Consider the following 6890-nt stretch of genomic DNA (forward strand, 5'->3'; position numbering starts at 1 on the left):
GCAAGTCACTTCCTCAGCCAATGGTGTCTCTGGTTGAGTCTTGGCATCACAAAGCCCCATCTTGACCCTACTAGGGAAGGATGGGGAGCAACTCATAAGATTTGGTGGGAGAAATGAGGTATTTATGATGTTACTACAGAGCTCTCCAAACACATCTGCCATTCTTATCTATTTAAGTCAACTCAGATGGTTCACATGGCAGGGAAAGTGTGTCTCCTCCGAACCCTGCTCAAGCCACACTATTTGTTGTTTCATTCTATTCTCTCTCATGTTTCATCATTATGTAGCTTTTAATATCTTGCCTAAAATCCCTCCTTGATAATTAGGCTGAATTGAAGTGTCTGTATACCCCTCGTGCAAGGTAAGGAGCAGCGGCTGCGCTTTGCTGGAGCAGCCATGAAGAGATACCCCACCCCCAGGGTAATGGAAACTCAAGTAAAATGGTAGGTGTTGCAAGAGGGCATGAAGGGCAGACACACTGAAACCATACTCACGGAAAACTAGTCAATCTAAACACACTAGGACCACAGCCTTGTCTAACTCAATGAAACTAAGCCATGCCTGTGGGGCAACCCAGGGAAGGCGGGTCATGGTGGAGAGGTCTGACAGAATGTAGTCCATTAGAGATGGGAACTGCAAACCAATTCAGTATTCTTGCCTTGAGGACCCCCAAAACACTCTGAAAAGGCAAAATGAAAGGATACTGAAAGAGGAACTCCCCAGGTCAGTAGGTGCCCAGTATGCTACTGGAGATCAGTGAATAAATAACTCTAGAAAGAATGAAAGAATGGAGCCAAAGCAAAGACAATACCCAGCTGTGGATGTGACTGGTGATAGAAGCAAGGTCAGATGCTGTAAAGAGCAATATTGCATAGTAACATGGAATGTCATGTCCATAAATCAAGGCAAACTGGAAGTGGTCAAACAAGAGATGTCAAGAGTGAATGTCGACGTTTTAGGAATCAGCGAACTAAAATGGACTGGAATGGGTGAATTTAACCCAGATGACCATTATATCTACTACTGCAGGCAGGAATCCCTCAGAAGAAATGGAGTAGCCATGATGGTCAACAAAAGAGTCCAAAATGCAGTGCTTGGATGCAATCTCAAAAACGACAGAATGATCTCTGTTCATTTCCAAGGCAAACCATTAAACATCACGGTTATCTAAGTCTATGCCCCAACCAGTAACGCTGAAGAAGCCAAAGTTTAATGGTTCTATGAAGACCTACAAGACCTTTTAGAACTAACACCCCAAAAAAGATGTTCTTTTCATTATAGGGGACTGGAATGCAATAGTAAGAAGTCAAGAAACACCTAGAATAACAGGCAAATTTGGCCTTGGAATGCAGAATGAAGCAGGGCAAAGACTAATAGAGTTTTGCCAAGAAAATGCACTAGTCATAGTAAACATCCTCTTCCAACAACACAAGAGTAGACTCTACACATGGACATCACCAGATGGTCAACACTGAAATCATATTGATTATATTCTCTGCAGCAAAAGACGGAGAAGCTCTATACAGTCAATAAAAACAAGACCAAGAACTGGCTGTGGCTCAGATAATGGACTCCTTATTACAAAATTCAGACTTAAATTGAAGAAAGTAGGGAAAACCACTAGACCATTCAGGTATGACCTAAATAAAATCCTTTATGATTATGCAGTGGAAGTGAGAAATAGACTTAAGGGCCTAGATCTGATAGATAGAGTGCATTATGAACTATGGAATGAGGTTCATGACACTGTACAGGAGACAGAGATCAAGACCATCCCCATGAAAAAGAAATGCAAAAAAGAAAAATGGCTGTCTGGGAAGGCCTTACAAATAGCTGTGAAAAGAAGAGAAGCAAAAAGCAAAGGAGAAAAGGAAAGATATAAGCATCTGAATGCAGAGATCCAGAGAATAGCAAGAAGAGATAAGAAAGCCTTCTTCAGCTATCAATGCAAAGGAATAAAGGAAAACAACAGAATGGGAAAGACTAGAGATCTCTTCAAGAAAATTATAGACACCAAGGGAACATTTCATGCAAAGATGGGCTTTAAAAAGGACAGAAATTGTATGGACCTAACCTAAGCAGAAGATATTAAGAAGAGATGGCAAGAATAAGAACTATATTAAAAAAAAAAACAACAACAACTTCATGGCCCGTATAGTGACGATGGTGTGATCACTCATCTAGAGCCAGACATCCTGAAATGTGAAGTCAAGTGGACTTTAGAAAGCATCACTACAAACAAAGCTAGTGGAGGTGATGGCATTCCAGTGGAGCTATTTCAAATCCTGAAAAATGATGCTGTGAAAGTGCTTCAGTTAATATGCTAGCAAATTTGGAAAACTCAGCAGTGGCCACAGGACTGGAAAAACTCAGTTTTCATTCCAATCCCAACGAAAGGCAATGTGAAGGAATGCTCAAACTACCACACAATTGCACTCATCTCACATGCTAGTAAAGTAATGCTCAAAATTATCCAAGCAAGGCTTCATCAGTACTTGAACTGTGAACTTCCTGATGTTCAAGCTGTTTTTAGAAAAGGCAGAGGAACCAGACATCAAATTAACATCCACTGGATCATAGAAAAAGCAAGATAATTCCAGAAAATACATCTATTTCTGCTTTATTGACTATGCCAAAGACTTTGACTGTGTGGATCATAATAAACTGTGGAAAATTCTTTAAGGGATGGGAATACCAGACCGCCTGACCTGCTTCTTGAGAAATCTGTATGCAGATCAGGAAGCAACAGTTAGAACTGAACATGGAACAACAGACTGGTTCCAAATAAAAAAAGGAATACATAAAGGCTGTATATTGTCACCCTGCATATTTAACTTATTTGAAGAGTACATCATGAGAAATGCTAGACTGGAAGAAACACAAGTTGGAATCAAGATTGCTGGGAGAAATATCAATAACCTCAGATATGAAGATGACACTACTCTTATGGCAGGACGTGAAGAGGAACTAAAAATCTTCTTGATAAAAGTGAAAGAGGAGAGTGAAAAAGTTGACTTAAAGCTCAACATTCAGAAAACGAAGATCATGGCTTCTGGTCCCATCACTTCATGGGAAATATATGTGGAAACAGTGGAAAGTGTCAGACTTTATTTTTTTTGGGTTCCAAAATCACTGCAGATAGTGATTGTAGCCATGAAATGGAAAGATGCTTACTCCTTGGAAGAAAAGTTATGACCAACCTAGATAGCATATTCAACAGCAGAAACATTACTTTGTCGACTAAGGTCCGTCTAGTCAAGGCTATGGTTTTTACAGTGGTCATGTATGAATGTGAGAGTTGGGCTGTGAAGAAAGCTGAGTATTGAAGACTGATGCTTTTGAACTGTGGTGTTGGAGAAGACTCTTGAGAGTCCCCTGGACTGCAAGGCGATCCAACCATTCCATTCTGAAGGAGATCAGCCCTGGCATTTCTTTGGAAGCAAAGATGCTCAAGCTTAAACTCCAGTAATTTGGCCATCTCATGCGAAGAGTTTACTCATTGGAAAAGACTTTGATGCTGGGAGGGATTGGGGGCAAGAGGAGAAGGAGACGACATAGGATGAGATGGCTGGACAGCATCACTGACTCGATGAAAGTGAATCTGAGTGAACTATGGTAGTTGGTGATGGACAGGGAGGCCTGGTGTGCTGCGATTCATGGGGTCGCAAATAGTCGGACACTACTGAGCAACTGAATTCTACTTAAGTGTCAGTTGAAAACGTGGCCTTAAAGCACCTTGGAGAGTTTTAAATTCTGTGTCATCTACAGGAAATTTTGTGCACCCTAGTCCTTTTCTCAGTGTTCACATATTTCTCCTCAGTTTTCTAGTTACCAGTCTGTACTCCCTGTCTTCATGCTGTGAGAATACACTGAATAAACTTGTCCTTGTTCCACTTGGAACAGTCTTGTTTCAAATCTAGGACTCATGAGCAGCTCACTGTGTGTACTACCTAAGCTTGGTTTATAACAGGGTGATGGGCATGAGGTAGGCAAATGCATGCTTCAGGTTGTGTTGGATGACCCAAGAAGGAAATGACAACCTGAAAATTATTAGTATTTCCATGGAGGAGTGGAGCTTGCCCAGTGGTGTGTGAGCCTTGTGTACAAAGGTGTTTGCAACATGTTCCCTCACAAATTTCTTTTCTCACCTTCCTTTCCTGCTGGCATCTCCATCGGAGCTTACCTTACTGTCAAGACTGTGGTGGGATTTATTTCCATGAATAGCTACCACTAGGTTCCAGTTTCTTGGAGCAAACACTAAGTAATCATGCCCTGCCCATCTATCTCTCAATGTTTCTCATTGGGGTGGTTTTCTCCGGAGGAATGTGAATTAATTTTGGGCTTTACCACAGTTATTGTGTTCCTAATTGACAAGCAGCGTCAGCTATCCTGAGGTATGCCCCTGGGGTCACTGTTTTTTGACATAGTGGTATTTCCTGGCTTTCCTGTGAAGTGCTCACTTCCTCGTGTCCACTGGTTGCTTATTCGCCCACAATGCATTACACTGCTTAAAATTTTAAGAGATAGAACAAATCACACCATAAACAAACCCACAAGATGTCTTCTAACATTTTTAGAAGAACCTAAAACATGATACAAAATGTGAAAAAGGCTTGAAGCAACAATTTATAAGAAAGATGTAGCACAGGTCATTCACTTTATTAAGAGATGTTTAAAATACATGAGCAGCCAAAGGAAAATAAAGCTATGGAACTAGACTCTAACCACATTAAAAAAGATATTTAATCTCACTAAGGTAAGAAACCCTGGGCTGGAAGTAACAAAGCTGAAATCAAGATTACCCAGAGAAATATCAATAACCTCAGGTATGCAGATGATACCAACCTTATGGCAGAAAGTGAAGAGGAACTCAAAAGCCTCTTGATGAAAGTGAAAGAGGAGAGAGAATAAGTTGGCTTAAAGCTCAACATTCAGAAAACGAAGATCATGGCATCTGGTCCCATCATTTCATGGGAAATAGATGGGGAAACAGTGGAAACAGTATCAGATTTTAATTTGGGGGGCTCCAAAATCACTGCAGATGGTGACTGCAGCCATGAAATTAAAAAAAGACACTTACTCCTTGGAAGAAAAGTTATGATCAACCTAGATAGCATATTCAAAAGCAGAGACATTACTTTGCCAACAAAGGTCCATCTAATCAAGGCTTTGGTTTTTCCAGTGGTCACGTATGGATGTGAGTGTTGGACTGTGAAGAAAGCTGAGCACCGAAGAATTGATGTTTTGAACAGTGGTGTTGGAGAAGACTCTTGAGAGTCCCTTGGACTGCAAGGAGATCCAACCAGTCCATTCTGAAGGAAATCAGCCCTGGGATTTCTTTGGAAGGAATTATGCTAACACTGAAACTGCAGAATTTTGGCCACTTCACGTGAAGAGTTGACTCATTGGAAAAGGCTCTGATGCTGGGAGGGATTGGGGGCAGGAGAAGTGAACGACAGAGGATAAGATGGCTGGATGGCATCACTGACTCGATGGACATGAATCTGAGTGAACTCCGGGAGTTGATGATGGACAGGGAGTTCTGGCGTGCTGAGATTCATGGGCTAGCAAAGAGTAGGACACGACTGAGGGACTGAATTGAACTGAAGGTAAGAAAATCAGATTCAAATTATATTGAGAGATTAAGCTGACCCAGAAGTGGCATAGATTTTATTTATTTATTTTTATTTTTATTTATTTATTTTTTTTATTTTTTAAATTTTAAAATCTTTAATTCTTACATGCATTCCCAAACATGACCCCCCCTCCCACCTCCCTCCCCACAACATCTCTCTGGGTCATCCCCATGCACCAGCCCCAAGCATACTGCACCCTACGTCAGACATGGACTGGCAATTCAATTCTTACATGATAGTATACATGTCAGAATTCCCATTCTCCCAAATCATCCCACCCTCTCCCTCTCCCTCTGAGTCCAAAAGTCCATTATACACATCTGTGTCCTTTTTCTTGTCTTGCATACAGGGTCGTCATTGCCATCTTCCTAAATTCCATATATATGTGTTAGTATACTGTACTGGTGTTTTTCTTTCTGGCTTACTTCACTCTGTATAATCGGCTCCAGTTTCATCCATCTCCTCAGAACTGATTCAAATGAATTCTTTTTAACAGCTGAGTAATACTCCACTGTGTATATGTACCACAGCTTTCTTATCCATTCATCTGCTGATGGACATCTAGGTTGTTTCCATGTCCTGGCTATTATAAACAGTGCTGCGATGAACATTGGGGTACATGTGTCTCTTTCAATTCTGGTTTCCTCTGTGTGTATGCCCAGCAGTGGGATTGCTGGGTCATAAGGTAGTTCTATTTGCAATTTTTAAAGGAATCTCCACACTGTGAGTTTTTATCATAAATGGATGTTGAATTTTGTCAAAGGCCTTCTCTGCATCTATTGAGATAATCATATGGTTTTTATTTTTCAATTTGTTAATGTGGTGAATTACATTGATTGATTTGCGGATATTGAAGAATCCTTGCATCCCTGGGATAAAGCCCGCTTGGTCATGGTGTATGATCTTTTTAATGTGTTGTTGGATTCTGATTGCTAGAATTTTGTTGAGGATTTTTGCATCTATGTTCATCAGTGATATTGGCCTGTAGTTTTCTTTTTTTGTGACATCTTTGTCAGGTTTTGGTATTAGGGTGATGGTGGCCTCATAGAATGAGTTTGGAAGTTTACCTTCCTCTGCAATTTTCTGGAAGAGTTTGAGGAGGATAGGTGTTAGCTCTTCTCGAAATTTTTGGTAGAATTCAGCTGTGAAGCCGTCTGGACCTGGGCTTTTGTTTGCTGGAAGATTTCTGATTACCGTTTCAATTTCCGTGCTTGTGATGGGTCTGTTAAGATTTTCTATTTCTTCCTGGTTCAG

The sequence above is a fragment of the Ovis canadensis genome, chromosome Y, assembly GCF_042477335.2.
Source record: "Ovis canadensis isolate MfBH-ARS-UI-01 breed Bighorn chromosome Y, ARS-UI_OviCan_v2, whole genome shotgun sequence".
Classification (NCBI taxonomy): domain Eukaryota; kingdom Metazoa; phylum Chordata; class Mammalia; order Artiodactyla; family Bovidae; genus Ovis; species Ovis canadensis.